The sequence below is a fragment of the Centropristis striata genome, chromosome 8, assembly GCF_030273125.1.
Source record: "Centropristis striata isolate RG_2023a ecotype Rhode Island chromosome 8, C.striata_1.0, whole genome shotgun sequence".
NCBI lineage: Eukaryota > Metazoa > Chordata > Actinopteri > Perciformes > Serranidae > Centropristis > Centropristis striata.
Window position 1 is genome coordinate 12,684,475 of NC_081524.1, and position 18,155 is coordinate 12,702,629.

The window sequence follows — 18,155 nt, forward strand, 5'->3', positions numbered from 1 at the left end:
CCATCAGCAGTTAACTAAATAGGTGCAATTTAACATCTGGAATCGTAATCGAAGCAACCTGCGCTCTCCCTTTCCTTCACTTTGATTTCTCTTCTTTGTTGTCACATCACTCCTTCTGTTTTTATCACTGCTCCGGGAAGGATTTCATCTCCCTCTCCCACTTCCCTGTATACGTGCTGACAAACACACACACACATTAACTGTACCATGTCAGCACTATTTTTATTGTTTCCCCTAGCCAGTCAATGCCTCCTGCAGTCTTGCTGCTCCAGCTCCACTCCTCCTACATACAGTATACAGAGCACTGTAAACCACTTACCTCTTCTTATCTTGCTTTCTCGCCTCATCTCTCTCTTTTTAACACACAGGCACTGAGCACTACTCTTGTCCTCTTTATCGTTTCACTGTCCTCCTCTAGCTCACCCCTCATCCCCTGCTCTTACTGAGGAGCAGATCAGCCTGTCATTGTTGTCGTCTGCATCCCTGGCACCTCGTGAGACCGCGGGGTTGGAGGGAATAATGAGGTAAAACTTTGGACTGAGCCCAGGGTGGTCTATGCCAGTTCTTGTTTCTGGCATTATACACAACATGGAGGAAAATATTACTCTATGTACTGTGTGGATACAATGCAGGAGATTGCAATAATGTATTTAAATGAGTCGAGGATCTACCAATTTTACGAGTTTAGCTCATTATCTGCACATTTACTTGCATGATGGACACTGGAAAAAATCTGAGCGGATGTAAGGTAACAGAATTAATAAAGAACAGATATTAATAAAGAACAGAATAAATTTTGAAATATGAACAATATTCTTGATAAAGATTAATGTGCATCTTTACATGGATATATCTAAGTTAACCTACTGTTGTTCAACACAAGACATTGTGCTTTTTCTTTTTCTTAAGATTTATTAATTTAATTCCAGTCAATCTTCTTATACACCCACACAATAAATCGTGTTTTATTGAGTCTTTTTGAGTATGATTGCAGAGTGGAAGGCATTATGAGTGTTGTGGGTCGTACTTGATCACATCAGCCATGGCCCTTTAGGATTTTTCCAGAACTGAAAGCTGCTGGATAAGGTCACAATGTTCCCAAGCTAACCTATTAAAGCAAAATCAAGGTTCTGGTGGAGAAAGACCTCTCAAGCCTCTCAGACAGAAACCACTGCTCCACTGAAACAGTAAAAGCTGTTCTGTTGCAGTAATGGTTCCAATTGTTCAAAACATGTTCCAAGATATCCAAAAATGCTCTTTAAATTATGCCAATTTCTTTTTTTTTTTTTTTTTTTAAAAAGCCCAATTACCGAAATAAATATTCTTGAAAGTACATTTGTTCCTTCTCCCTCATTAAAAACTCCACAATCTATGACAAAAGAATGTCTCTTGCTTGGCTGAAAAGTGAATTCTAAGTATCTAAGTGTATGCGCAACGAAGGCTTCATCACACTTGTGTAATTGAACTAGTTGTAATGACACAAACTCCTGCTTGTGCCCACAACTGTTAGAATGAGACTTCAGGTGAGTCAGATGAATGTGAAAACAGCCTTCTAGTGTCAAACTCACACATGCATTATTCTGCATTCTAACATCCAGAGGAAGTCACAATCAGTAAAACACATTTTTCAACAGGACAAATGTCACATACTAAAGGACTCGATTTAAAATCTGCAGAGTTTAAGAGTTTACAGTGGCAGATACAGCTTCTTTAAAGTGAGTGAGGTGCTACCTTTATCTGTTTGACCAACAGCAGTGGTGAGCTAAAAGCAGTCAACACAGAAAAACCAAATATAAATATTGTAAAATGTTGTTAAGCCATCTCATTTACATTTATGGTTTACTTCTTGCTCCCCGACCTTTGTGTGTGTGCTTCTTGCTGTAGGCTCACAAACACACAGAGAGGAGGACTCCCAACAGACTCAGGTCAAAGGTCACAGCCCGCTCACAGATGGAGCCTACTAACAAGCGTCTACCTGCCTGTCATAGATGACCCTAGGGTCCACAGCACCTACTGTAGAGCATGGGAATGCACCAACTACACTTTCATTCAACACATAAACAAAGCAGAAGCCACCGAAAAATGCGGGAGAAATGTAAGAGATGTCAGGCTGATTCAAAGGTTACACAGAGGAAGAATTTCAGAAACAATCTTTTGAAGTATTCTTCCTCGATCCATGATTTTTAACAACGTTAGAGGCATTGCTCAAGGGAGGACAATGTCAGTCTGCCACTTTGGTCCATACGGAAATATCTCTACAGCTTTTGTATGGATCACCATGACATTGTACAGACATCACTGTCCTCATGGCATGAATCCTTAATGACTTGTTGATCTCCGGGCTTTTCTTCTCGCGCCAACATGAGGTCAACTGTGGTTTAGAGGGAAATATCTTGAAAACTGTTTGATGGGTTGCAATAACATTTGCTATAAATTCAAGGTCCCTATAGGATACATTTTAATGATTTTAATGATCTGTTTTCCCCAAGGTCAAAGTTTTCACTTATCTAGTTATGGTTTCCAAACAATGTATCCTCCTCTAGCATGAGCATGAGGTGGACATTTTTGTTTTTTAATGAGCTATCGGGTGGATTGCCAACATTGGGTACAGATATTTATGGTCCAGGAGGATTTGTAGTGACTTTCATCCATTGACTCTTCATCTGGTGCCATCAGTGGTTCTGTGGGTCTGTGAGCATATTAGAGCCAATTATACACTGTATGAAAGAAGTGGACTTATCCACCATGACATCACCCATTGGTTTGTGGATTATGTTTATGAAGCCAGTAGTTTGGCATTTTGGCCAACGTCATTCGGGTTTTTTTGGAACCAGATGTGACCATGTCTGGTTGAGAGGGTGAAACTGGAGAGGAAGATGATAAATTATCAGATTGGTTAGTAAGATCATCTGTAAATCAAAATGAATAGCTGACTCCTTATGGTATCTTTTAGTCCAACAAAACACTGAAAAGACATTTTTAGGTGACCAAAATGTTACAATAAGCTTTCATGAACTGAAAACACACTGTGAAAGGGTCAAAGTTCTGAGACAAAAATCTGATAATTACCATTGCACTGACCTGTCAATCCAACAAGATCTCCAACGTAAACTACAGACTAGACCGTTTGTCAATAGCACCCATAACGACACATATGAGTGTTTGACAAAATTACCCATATGAGTGTTTTGCGGCTTAGGTACAGTGAATCTTTTTAAAAATAGCACACAATACTATACATAAAGTGTGGTTTGCGGTTGTAAAAATGCTTGAGTTTCTGTGAATTTAGGCTACAAAACCACTGACCTAGGTTTAGGGTAAAAAACGTACTGGTTAGGCGTTATAATGATATAAATATATAAATGTACGGAAATGCTGGAAGTGAAGTAGTTGCAAGGGTTATATGAGCCACAAAAGTTATGTAAAAAATGTGATTCACAATCCATGAGCCATAGGAGTTAGGTAATAAAAAAGGAAGTTATGTAAAACACGTAAGTTACGTAAAAAGTCATTAAATGGTAAATGGAGTGCACTTATATAGCGCTTTTATCCAAATCGTTTTACACTACACACTATACTCATTCACCCATTCACCCATTCATTCATGCTGGTGGCAGAGGCTACCAGGGCACACTGGTGCCACCTGCCACCATTGGGAATTCATTCATACACCGATGAACGCAGCATCGGGAGCAATTTGGGGTTCAGTATCTTGCTCAAAGATACTTCGACATGTAGGCTGCCATGGTCAGGAATCGAACCGCCGACATTCCGATCAGTATGTGACCACTCTACCAGCTGGGCCACAGCTGCCCCAATCATTACATTTTATTTTCACACGGGACACAAACCCTGTTCTCCTGGGTGAAAGTCAAACGTAAATATGAGTTGTATTTTTCTGCCTGTACAAGCGACATATATTGTTTTTTAGGGGGGACCAGGCTCGTCAATCCCAAGGTAGCCCCGTTCTCAAGAATACCCTATTTTATCGGCTAATTTGCTCTAAATGGGACCAGAATTCATTAAATGAACATCATGATGTATTGCATGAGATTTGGAAGTAGCGATTGAGACCATAAATTCTTTAGGAAAATATTTACTGAGATAATAAATCAAGTGAAAATATGGCTTAGTTTTCTCATAATACGATTTCTTTTTGCAGCCATTGGAGTCACCCCCTGCTGGCGATAAGAAAAAAATGCAGGTTTGAGCCACTTGGTTCTAAATGATTAATGTTAAACTTACCTGCTAAACATCAGCGTGTCAGCAGTGTCATTGTGAGCATGTCAGAATTCTGTTGTGAGCATCTTGTTGTGAGCTCAGAGCCCTGCTGTGCTGTACAGCCTCACAGAGCTTACAGAAGGCTTATAGCATATGTGGATCAGTGTAAAGCATATGCATTTGAGTGACACTTGCAAGAGGATTTTCCATCTGCAGACACCACTTACCAAGATCCTCTTCTAAAACTAAACAAAGCTTGCATTATTTCTCAGTTCTTTACAGGCAGTTTGTAATGCCCTTCACAGGTTAGTTTTTATTATTTATGTGCCCTCTTTTCAGTCATAGGGGTTGAAATTCCTCCAGTCAGCTCTGATTCTACTGATACAACGGATCACCCAGTAAAACCAGTACCATGAGCGTCTCCTACCTTCCATCAGTAACCACTGTGGCACCTCCCGGCCAGCACAACAGCAGCATGCTAATTTACTGTGAAACCAGCGTAGTGTGTCCCATCACCGCACCTCCTGTAATCCCTGCAGGTGAGAAAGAGGGAGAGATGGATTCCTGAGTATCTGATTGAGCAGCACACAAGATGAATAATTGATACGTAGGTTCTCCATCCCAATGAATACACAGTATACACACAGATGCACAAACACCGACTGTCTTACAGCCCATGCATTCACCAGTCTCTCAGGCTAAACTAATCCTGCAGGAAATGTAATACGTGATTCAATTAGTAGCAGCATATAGTGCCAGCTACCTCCTGTGTATGACATGGTGGAGTGTGTGAGAGTGTGTGCGAGTGTGTGTGTGGATGCACTCTAAGTACAGAGCTGAACTAAGTCCATTCATTAATGTAAAACCATTTAATACAGGGCCTTCTCCCACGTCTCTTTCAGATCCTCGAGCATGAAATGTACATGCTGAAGAGAGAAGGACAGAAATATAAACACTCAAATGTAAAATGAAAAAGCTGGTTAGTAAATTAAGATTCTGATGGCAAAGAATACTAAATCAAAATATGTGATTTCTGCATTTTGAAATACAGAAAATACAATCTCAAAAATTGATGGAATAGCAAACAATAGCCCAACTGTAGTCTCAGGCTAATGTTCTCTGTTTGCTTTTCCATTATTCATCATCTTGTTTTTATGCGCTCACAGTTGTTTTCCACGCTCACAGCGGTGCGATGATGCCACCCCCTTTCAAGTGTGTTTCTTAGGGTCAACTCTTGCCTCAGACACTGAGGTCTAAACCTACAAACAGAAAGAGAGAAAAAGTGCTCTAAGTGATGAACGTTTTTCCCGATTTAGTTGCTTAGTGAATATTTGCTACTCACGCATTCTGTTAAAAGATGAACATTTATAATAATATCACATTAAGTCAGTTTCTCAGACCTTGGATTAGTCACTTATTTGTGAAATCTAATTTAAGACCATCTCAGGGAATTAAATTATCATAATAATCATATACCAGCCACATTATTGTAGGCAGAAGAAAAACATCTTGTAAGTTATTAAATTAGACAAGCTGTCAAATGTGCGACTTCTGACAGTCTTCAGACACGTTTCCAGCTCTACCATAGTCCTGATCAGCTTCTTGATTTAGACTCAAATCACCTTTTCAGCAGGGAAAAACCTAAATTCCATTTTCATACATTATAAAGTCAAATACTTGAATCCATAAAAACAAAGCACTGTCCTCAGAGGAAGCTTGTTAAAAATTACATAATTACTCCTAGACTTGGCAAATAATAATTGCTTTCTTTTTAAAATGCATGTAGTGAAATGCAGCCCATCTCATGGTCCAGTGGGGGAAGAGATGGAGGAGAGAGAACAAGAGTGTTACTCCTTATTGCTCCATCTCTCTTTCACGCTGCCTGAATCACTCTATTACGCTGGAAGTCTCCTGAATCTCTAAAAACACACACACACACACACACACACACACACACACACACGCGTGCCAGCAAAAGTCTGTCTACTACGTAATATACAGCATGTGGCTGGAAAAAATTTGTGTGTGTGTGTGTGTGTGTGTGTGTGTGCTTTTCAATGTGTCTGAGTTATGATTGATGTCTCTTTTTTAAAATTAGGCATTTAAAGACAAATGAGGTAAAGAGGAAGAAAAACCTGGCCACTTAAGAGGACCTAAACCATTTAAACATTTAACCTCAAAGTCCTCATAATGTCACACTCAAACTGTGTCTCCTCTTTCCTAGGTCTCCTCTGTCCTATGTCTCCTCTGCCCTATGTCTCCTATATCCTCTGTCCTGCCTCTGTCTCTAATTCAAAGCTGTTTTATCGCTATGATCATGTTGTATGATGTTTTCAATGCAAGTAATTATTGTGGTTCAGACCATAAAAATGAAGAATCCTGTTTTGTGTTGTACATAAATCAATCAACTGTGTGTTGATTCATTATTTTATCTATAAAATGATAGAAATGCCTCAGAGAAACAGTCCAGTTTGTAGTTTTGTGAGGATGTGTTTTCAAGCTGATCCAAGAGGGTTTTAAATAGTTTATTTACTGCTAGCTTAAGAAGTATGGGGATTTTCTTAAAACACAAAGAACCAAGCCTTCAGTTTATAAAAAAAAAAAAAATCAATAGTTTTCACTGGACAGGAAGGGGATGAAAAACTGTAATCTGAAAAGTAACCAAAGCTGTCAAATGTGCAAATGTTGAGGAGTAAAAAGTGCAATTTTTTAAAATCTCTGACATGTAGGAGAGTACAAGTGTAAAGTTGCTTAAATTGGAAATACTCAAGTTAATTACAACATAATACATACACCAATGATGCTAGAACCAGAGAACAATTAATTCATTAATATAATAGAAATTTGACCTTCGACAACAACTGATTCTCCATCTGCTGAAGAAAATCCTGTAACACAATGGAAAGCTGCAGAACAGCTTGTGAGATTGATGTGAGATGGTTTTAACAAGTGCTGCTTCCAAGAACTAACTGTCAGTCTAAACCTATTAATCAGCTCTATTATACTACACTATATACAACTAGACCTTTATCCTCCCGTGCAGACTCCAGAGGGATTCTCTTTAGTATCATACACTCGGGGGGAACTGCTGTTCCTACTCTTACTTACTTCACTAAGGTAAAAAGCACCAGAGATCATACAACATTACAATGCAACCAAAAGTATTGTGAATAATCAGGATTATCTCGCCAAAATGTTCACAACCAGAAAACCAGAATCAAAGGATGGTAAATAAACTTTTAAGTATTAACGTGGATTGAACTCGGGATAAAAGCTGCAATTTGCATGAGGGAAAAAGTTTATATTTCCATCTTACAGAAAATGCAATTTCCTAAAATTATAATCATCTGTTTTATGTATTTGATGACAGCAATTAATAATGTTTTGAGAATAAACTAGATGGTTGTTTCTTATAGTAGTTTAATCTTGGAATCTCCAGTCAGTAGTCCTCGCATGTTAAATATGTTGAGGGTTAATATACTAGTTTACAATGGTTAAAAATAAGAAAATCGAATATATGAAATATATGGAATACATAAAAATAACAATATATGAGATAAGAGGAGATATAGGCCTACTGGTTCTTTAACTGAATGTGATATGGAGAGAATCATTGAGGGACACAGTGAAAAGGAGAAGGCAGCTTTTTAATGAAAACTGCCGGTTGTCCTTCAGGCTGTGACATGCTCTATATTTTGTTAACAAAGTCAGTTCTTCCCCAACTAAATGTTGAATTTCGGGTTGGTTTGAAAGTGTCAAACTCTCTACATGACAGTGTTATTTTGGTAAAGACTCTCATTTATTCAGGCCGAGCTGAAGTGTCCAATCTCTTCGTTTTGTTGTTGGAAAAACTGAAACAATAAAGCCATGTCCAAAATCATGATAAAAACTAATTCTAAACAGGTATTGATTGTGTTCACTCTGGGGGGAAAAAGACAAAATTACATATAATCAAAATAGTAAGTATGCACACTGAAAGATGCCTGATTTTTGAGTGTGCTGTCGATGCACAAAGGAGCTCATCATAGCTGCACAACTTTAAAAGAAATTAGTGAGACAGCTTCAGAAACATCGGGAAAAGATATATATATACAAACAACAAAAAAGTATTTCTGTAAAAACTCTTTGGTTTCTTTTGGAAAAGTTAAACTGGCAGTTTGAGTCCAAAGTTACAGTTTGATTGAAAACTTCCTTTTTCTGACAAAGTTTGAATTCATGTTATACTAACTGCAAAAACTGTAAAAAGAACTACAAAGATTAATATCTAGTACATACTATGTAACATTAGTGTATGGATTTGGGACATGGTGTGTGTACTCCTATACTATTTAGTATGCCGGAAAAATAGTATGTCCTAATACATAATATGTCAAATGCAAAAAATACCAGGATGTCTTGCCTCCAGAAGCATATTGCAAGGCAGTGTGCTTTTCAGGCTATTCTGACCCACAATCCTCTGGGCTGCATACAGTATGTGAGAAAGAGGGTCAAAGTTCAACCTATAATGTGATGACAAATAGTATGTTCCAGTTGTATGCAACAGTATGTAAGGACAGCTACAGTATGTGCTAAAAAAGTAAAAAGTATATGATTTGGAACACAGCAGTAGGATCTGTTTCCTCTGGGTTGCCAGGTTTGTCTGTGCAGTCCAGTCGCCAGAAGATATGTTGGTATTGTATGTTTCTGCAAACCACTTATATGTTTCAAACTTATCTTATCTGCACTTTTTAGGGTCTGTGTGAGACGCACCGGGCTTTCAACCAACTTCACTGTGAAACCGTCAGCGTTAATATTAGACACTAAAAGTCAGGTGATGTGGTACAGTGAGTACCAGCTGAAGGAAGAGGTGATGGGTGGATCGTTGGCCAAAAAAGACACTGATTTTCCAGTGTGTCCCATGTGAAAATTAAATAACGAAATGAAAACATATATTTTATGACCCAAACCACAATCTTTTCCTAAACAAAACCAAGTAGTTATTGTTTGATTCACAACATTAACCATGTTCAACTGCGACTCAAACTTGACGAGTGGGGAGTAACAACAGGTTTGCGCGGTTCAGAAATGTTGGCATTCATCTTTGCAGAATATATAGTTTGCAGAAACGTACAATGCCAACATTTTATTCTGGTGACTTCCACTGGCATTTTACACGTTTTTGGAGTAGATGTCCAGAGGTTAGTGTACTTTTATTTTACTTTATTTTACTATAACTTTCCTGGTCCAGATGGTGTGAGGGTTCTGCTGAGGCTTCTCATCCAGCTCCTCACAGATGATCACCATCACACTGTAAGGTCTGACAGCCATTCATCCATCTGATCACCATTACTCAGTTTGTTTTCAGTTGAAGTCACATTTGCCACAAAATACTGACTCGAAAATGAGTCGCTCACTGTCTGACTGATTTACAGCGATGGTGAATTAACCCTTATTGGCCATCCTGTCTGTCTGTAATCAAGGTGGATGAGTGGAGGGCAGACATCAGACCGGCCGGATGAGACTCTCATTATTTTCCTTGCTACTTTCTTCTCCTCTCATCCCCTACATCAATTTATAATACGGCTCTCTCATTGCGTCTCCTCTCCCTCTTTCCCAAGCCTTCTGCTCATCAAATCCCCCTCCTAGACTTATCCATTCCCTATTTTTCATTTCCATGTTCTCTCTCTCTCTCCCTCTCTCTCTTCTTTTCCGTCTCTCTCCTCTCTCTCCCCTGGATATTTAGTTTGATTTATTGCCTCTTGTTGGAAAGGTTGGCGTTTTAATAACTCAGCTCCTCCTCACCCGAACGAAGAGAGAGAGAATGTGCGAGAAGAAGAACTTTAGTAAGCACAAAATAAACGTGCGGACAGACAGCAAGGTTTTTCTAGTGCTTTTCTTTTATCTCCCCGGCACTCTCCTACTCTTTCATGTCTTCCGGTTCCTCTCACCGTTCACTCCGGCTGAGGATATAAAAGCTAAACGTGCAGCCGAAATGGATGTCAATTTGAGCTCCTCTCTGATCTGTGGAGAGAAAAATACACACTCGCGCACACACCCAACAGCTGTAATGGACTGGGGATGTGAAAACTGACAAGCACATAAAAGATGGACCATCTGGTTTGAGGTAGAGGAAAAGCATGGGACAAGAAAAAAAACTTTAACCATGAAGATCAATGATGAAAGACAGACAGCACTCTGGCCACGAGACACATTGATAATAAGAAAAAGTAGAGATAGAGGTGTGAAATCAACAGAGAGAGACAAGGCTGGAGAAGTATGTTCATCTGCTAATGGGCTAGAGAGGATGAGAAAGATAGCGAGAGACAGACGGGGAGATTTCTAGCACCAAACAGAGCCTTTATTTAGATGGCGATTATTCACACTGGTCATTAGAGAACCATATCACTTTCCCTCATTTACTGAAAGACAGCAAGGGAGAGGGGGCGAGGGGAGAATGAGAGGGCAATCATTAGGAGATATCACTTTCACCCATCTTCTGAGGAGGGGAAGAACGCCACAGCAGACAGATACAGTCCACAATATCCTCCAGCAATAAGACAATAACTAGCAAATTAATAATTCAAATCACAAACCAGCAGCCACCGTATCCTCACGTGGGAGTCACAAAACCTGTTTACAGAAACTTTACGCTCTTGTTAATTTTGTTTTCTGTGTCTGCATCGGAGGTAAATCTATCTGATCGGGGTAATTATGTAGTCTTATATAGGCTGAGCAGCATATTGTTTGTTCTTTTACAGGATGTCTCCTCCACAAGCAATTAAGTTAAAGTGTATGCAGAGTTAATTACAGAGCATGAAGTGGGATTATTGGAAAACATGCCCGCACTTCCCATTTAATTAAATGTTTGCAGGTATTCATTGTAAACCTGTCAAACGTTGTGATGTAAGAACAGCAGAAAAAGAGGCGTTTTTATGACACAGACTCACACACACACACACACACACACACACACAAACACACACACACAAGTCTCTCTTTCTGTCTCTCTCTCTCTCTCTCTCTCTCTCTCTCTCTCACACACACACACACACACACAGCTAGTGTCTGATTCCGCAGTAATAACTCAAAGGAAAAATCGTTGATGAGGAAAAAAGTCATTGACAGAGGGGAGAAGGAAAAAAAATCTGCATTTTTATGTTCAGCCCATAATTCTAAGTGGTCCGGCCTGTTTGAACGTTTCCTCAGGGAACAATTAACTTGCTTTTAGTTCCTACCACATAAGCATGTCTGCCAAATCCCCATCAGATCGCTGCCCACAAAAACACACACTGACAGTCAGGAGATTACAGGCACAAAGTGGAAAACACTGGTATGTGTGCACTTAATGAAGAAAGCTACGAGAGCTGCAACAGCAAGAAATGAATGACTATAAAAGAGACGAATACTAGATGGACTTTTGTTTGCATGACACCATATTTGATTCTCCTACAAGACTGGATCCACTTGAATGTAGATATTATGACTGTGCATAAAAGGTGTCACTATCACCATTGGTATCTCAAGCAAAATGTCAATTGAGTGCTTATATTTCGGCCTCTCCTGTCAAAGCCAACAGCTGCTAAGAAAAGATGGATATTCATATATTCCCTTATCTCATTCAGAGCCACATGACTGAGCAGGTGAGGGATTTGTGTCCTCTCAAAGGCACTTTGATGAGTTCAAATCTGGATGTGTTGTAACGGGACAGTCACTTTAACCACCAGACTGCCCTGCTGGCTCCTTTTTGGCTGCATTAAAATGGAATTTTTTGGCACCGAGAAGAATTATTTCTTTTCAGAGCGTAATTGGAGAAGTTGCAAGTCACAAAAGTTGAGCGTCTTGGCAGTAAATAGATCAAGACATAACCTTCACTGCATTTCTGGCAGGATATCAAACTGCATGCGCAAACAGCCATAGCCTCGTTCATCTCAAAGTTAATTTTACTACAGAGGGTTCACTCAGTCCATCTGGGATGGAGAGGAGGAGCGGAGGGAGACGCAGTACAGTAGGGGACAGAAAGGGAGAGGAGAGGATAAATTGTGGAGGTGTTCTGGGGGGGAGGACGACTGCTGGCACGCGGAGAGGGATGGAGAGACAGTGGACAGAGAGCAGAGAGAGACCGCGGCGAGGGGCTCGGTGAATAGAAGGAACAGAAGGACAGATGAATATGCAGAGCGGGCCCCGTGTCCTCTTCTTGCTTCCATCTGACTCGACTAATCATCCACAAATGCTGCGGGAGGGGAGGGGAGGGGAGGGGAGGGGGGAGGACAGGAGAGACAGAAAGTAGGTGACAGGAAAGAAAGAGGAACACGGTGGAAGGAAAGTGAGCTGAGAGCGTTGATACGCACAAGACAAGGGCGATGGAACTTTTACTTTGTTTAAAACCTTACACAGAGGAATATAGAAATGTCTTATATTTCTTTTCACTGTCAACATGACATGTCACAGTAGGAAAAACACGTGTAAATATTAAAATGAATCATGGCTTAACTCTATTTAGCTTCTTCAGCTTCAGGTTTGTTTGGTTGTGTAACATATTTACTATATGATGCTGCACACCTCCATGTGTTTCCATAGAAACACATGAAGCACCTCTGTACAGGTGCTGGTCATATAATTAGAATATCTATATATATATAATAATATTTTTTCCATCTGTTTTATCTGTTCCTTATTTATGCTGTGTAACAATGTCTGTTGTGTGTTGAGGGTATAGGTTTGGATATTATTTTGTTTTTTTGAGTGGTGTGAAAGGGACCAGCCCCCCGCTTAGGATTGGAACGTGTCTCGCTTTCTGTAATAACTTCTTGACTTTGGCAAGTTTGTGTTTCTGTGCATATTATTAGAGCTATTTTGATTTACCCTTTGTGAGGGAATATGAGTTGTGGGGGTTGGAGTTTTGTGCATATCCTCTGTAACCTGTTGATTAATTATGAAAAAATAAAATAAATAAATAAATAAAATAATTAGAATATCAGAAAATATCATGAAAAAGTTGATTTATTTCAGTAATTCCATTCAAAAAGTGAAACTTGTATAATGTATACATTCATTCCACACAGACTGATACATTTCAAGTGTTTATTTATTTTAATCTTGATGATTATAACTGACAACTCATGAAAATCCCAAATTCAGTATCTTAGAAAATTATAATATTGTGAAAAGATTCAATATTTTAGACACCTGGTGCCACACTCTAATCAGCATTTAACTCAAAACACCTGCAAAGGCCTTTAAATGGTCAGCACCTGTATATTAAGCCAGAGTAACTTATTACGGAGTATTTCAACATTGTTTGCACTTCAGTAAACTACAGAATGAGAATTCACTTCAAAGATATTTGCCTTAGTGTTTGGTAAAAACTATAAACATATTACGAAGAAAAAGAGTAAAAGCAAAGTAAAGTAAGGCAACTGTCAAGAATACATATATTTAAAAAAAGATAATAAAAAGATAAAAAGGGAGGAACTGGTGGCTTCTGGTAGAGTGTTTACCACTAAGGCTGAGTTCCCCCAAAACTCCTCCTTTTACTCTCTTTGTTACTGGAAAAAATAATATAACAAATGTGTAAAATGTAACTGTTTAATGATGAGAAAGCTGTGCAGTTTTGTGCAGGATGTGCAACAAAACTGATGAAGGGATGTGCAGAAGTTCACAGTATAGACAATAATAATAAGTGACAATAAGACAATCAGTGTTTTTCTGCACTCTTATTTGCTCTGGTATGACGAGTAGAAAGTGTTGAAACTGTCATAAATATCACTGTGACCTGACACCACTGAGTCATTTAGACAACTTTATACTTCCTCTGCTTGTGCTACAGTTCACCTACTTCTCAGAATTGAGCCTCATCTCAAATTTCCACTTGTGGCCACAGCGGTCCCTATCCAACACAAGTCAGACTCACATTAAGTAGGTGACTGTCTGATCGTAGAAGAAGCATGAAAATGCAAAAAAAAACATCTTTAAAAGAAAAAAGAATACAGGAAAAAATACACAATTCTGTAAAATGCAACTATTTAATGATTAGAGAGCTGTGCAGTTTTTTGCAGTATATGCAAAAGTTCACAGTATAGAAAATATGTGCAAAGTGTTTTTCTGTAGTCTTATTTGGTCTGGTATGACCATAGACTGTATAAATAATGGACGTAGTCACAGTGACGTCACCCATTGGTTTGTGGACTGCCTGTTGGATGCCGGGTTCAGCGTTATACTCGTCGCCATCTTATGTCACCATCTTGTTTCCGATATGGGGAGCAGACCATATTTGGACTGTGGAGGAACGAGAGGGATCTGATCACTGACTACAGCCTCTCTACACTGCCAACTTGACTGAGTGAAGCCACTGCTAATTCATGTTAGCATTACCTGTATAGCATTAACTGGGATGTTCATTTTGGCTAGCAAAAAACAAAAACAAAATGTACATTATTTACTTCAGAAAAATGAACAACCAAACACTGAACAAGACATTTTAAATGAACAAAACATTCACATAAACTGTCATTAATTGAAAAGACAGTGTAAAAGGGTCAAAGTTATGAGACCAAACCAGTAAACTTCCTTTTTTATATGTGTATAACGTTATATATAACTTTATTGACACAGTGCCGTGGTTACACATTGTTCTGCTTCTCTCTTGATGACGGCTCGCCTTGTTAGTGACCTGTCAATCAAAGTTAGCCCCGCCCCAAATTATATGATTCTTTATCTTCTATTTTCTTCTAAATGGGGCCATTATTTGAACTATTAACATAACATTTTCTTGAAGATTTTTTACTAGCGATTCAGACCATAGTGTAAAAAAAAAAAATCTTAGGGTGATAAATTAAGTGAGAAGTTTTCTCATTTTGTATTGAAATGAATGGAACAAAATGTTTTTGCAACCACACTTAGCATCCCCTGCTGGATTTTTTGGTAGAATGCAGCTTAATGCACTTCCTGGTTTGCCTCCCTGCTCAGACCAGGAGGTTACCGCCTGGGTATGACTAGTATCATATGATGGCTAATTGGTTATCGTCACACAAACATCACTGTGACATCAATGACTCATTCAGCCAACTTTATACCTTCTCTATACTTCCATTCACCTACTTTCAGAATTAAGTATTATCTCAAATTTCCACTTGTGGCCACAGCAGACCCTCTCCAACAGAAGTCAGTCTCACATTTAGTAGGTGACTGTCTGGTCAAAGAAGAAGCATGAAAATGCAAATAAACATCTTTGAACAAAGAAAAAAAAAATACTGGAAAAAAATACTAAAACAATTATGTAAAATGCAACTTTTTAATGAAGCTGTGCAATTTTGTGCAGAATGTTCAGAAGTTCACAGTAAAGACAATATGTGTACAAAGATTTTCTGCACTCTTATTTGTAGCATATGGTGGTTAATTTGCATACCGTTACATCAGTTATTTAGCCAACTTAATACCTTCTCTATACTTCTCTATTCTCCCATTCACCTACTTTCAGAATTAAATAGTATTTCAAATTTCCACGTGTGGCCACAGCAGACCCTCTCTACCAAAAGAGTCTCACATTAAGTAGGTGACTATCTGATCAAAGAAGAAGTTCAGGGGAGAAACTGTGCAAGCATGCAAAAAAAACTTTGCAAACCTATATTCAATGCTATGGACACATTTCCATCAGAGGATTATTGAAGTTTGATTCCCACTTCAATCAAAGGGGGGAGAGGGAACACAAGAAGAACAGACTCAGCAGCTTTGAGAGATGGGTGAACAAACAGAAAACAAGAAAAGCCAATAGAGAAAGACAGAAAAGCAGATTGGACAGTGTGTCTGTGAAGATGAGGAGAAAGAAGAGACACAATCAGATTGTTAACATCTCAGAGTGTTGTATTCAAGGAGGGCCACTTACACAGTCAATAGTAATGGATAGCACATGCCGTAGAGGAGACCTTGCATTCTTTATCTGCTAACATGTAGTACATGGCGACAACAATAGGCCAGACTACTGCATTGAAAATCTATCCGGCATACTCAATTCTCATTTTTTCCTTACAAATGGCCACTATTAGTCACCAAAGAAGTTGAAGTGGCTCCTCAGACAACAAAGGACAGAAACAAAATGAGAGAAAAGACACAGATGACCATCAGCAGACAGGAGTGTGCCACATACAAGAAAAACACAGAGACAGACAGGTGGAGCCGAGGAAAAAAGAAAGGAGGGAAGGCAAAGAGGCTAAGGGGGGGAAGTAAGAAAGTGCGGCGGAAAAGCATTCAATAAACACGTCTCTATAGTAACCAATGTAATTTGCTTGGTGAGAAAAGGAGAAAGATGGAGATTGAGGGGGAGTGATGGAGAGAGGGGAATAGAAAAGCATTTACCATCACTGCTTGAGTCCAGAGCTGTAATTACGGAACTGAGACGCAGCGAGAGAAGGGGAGGAAAAGAGCGGAGGTACACACAAGAAAAGAGCCGCACACAATGTACTTTTACAAAAAGAAAAAGGTGAAAATGAAAAATACACACAAGTAAAGTGATGACCCCATAAAATTGGCACTGTTGCAAATAAGTGTGGTAGGCGTGCAGAGGAAAGGCAGGGGGAAAGGAAGCTCGAGAAAGTACAAAATGACAAAGAACAAGGAAAAAAGGCTTCTTTCTGTGAGCCGGGGGAGTGAGTTCAAAAAGACTTAATAATCCTGGCTGATCATTAAGCCAAATAAAATAAATTAACAACTCTCTGATTAAGGGGATGTGAGTATAAATGAATGTTGCAGCGACCACAGGCAGAAATACAGGGATGTGAAGTGGAGGAGACGAGGACGTGGAGGAGAGTTTAAGCGAGGAGATGGAAGAGTGACAGGCGGAGACAAGATATCTTATGGGATGCAGTAGTTCTCGAATGATGAGTGATAGACAGGCCAAGATGTGCATGAAACATGGCGGCATATGGCCGATCAAAATAGGAAGAGACCAAAAATAGCGGGATTACAGAGGAGACGGAGAATGGGGCCAGTCCCGCTCTGTGTGTGTGTGTGTGTGTGTGTGTGTGTGAGAGAGAGAGAGAGAGAGAGAGAGAGAGAGAGAGAGAGAGAGAGAGAGAGACACAGAGAGAGATAGGGAGAGGAGTGTGTTCATGCTGTGTGAGTGTTTAAGAAAAACCAAGTGCGTGTGTGTGTGTGTAGGGTAGTTGATTACAGCTCTGGCGAGTGGCTTGGTGTCAGCCTGTATATGTGGAGATAACAGGATTAAGAGGCTACTGACACTACTGTACAAAAGAGAGAGAGAAGAGGAAGTGATGGTGAAGAGGGCGAGAGAGGAGGAACAGCAGGAGGAGGAAGGCGAAATGAAAAAGGACAAAAAGGAAGATTCCCCTCCGAGGCTGAAAACTCCTTTGGCATATGACATGAAATTATATGTTTATTACTTATTATTTTTCTATGCAAAACGTGAATGTTATTTATAGAAATGGGTGTCAAAGTTGAATAAATGATGCACTGAATTCACAAACATTTGAACAGAGCATTTGAAGGGTCACTGAATAGTTTAATGAATATAAAAGTAATATGAATCATGTGCTATGGCGTTTGTTTTCACCTCTTGACCCAACTAAACAACTTTGGGAAACTTCTCAACCATCATATTCGACAGCAGTCTCCACTAGGGCTGCTTGATTAGAGCATATCATTTTAAATATAAAAATATAATCACAATTATTTAAGTCAAAATTAAGATGGCAATTATTTAGCACAATGAATTGACTTTGGAAACATCATGCATTTATTGAACTTTCAAACAGTGGATTCTCTTGGACTTTAAATATGATACAACTGGAAAACAACGACAAAAAACTTTTTAAAAAAAAAGAAAAAAAGAGATAAATAGAAACAATAAGAAAATAAATATTATATAAAAATGTGAATATTATACACTGTTATTTGAATCAGAGGGTCTCTTCAGAGTTGTACTGTAATTCAGTTTAATCATT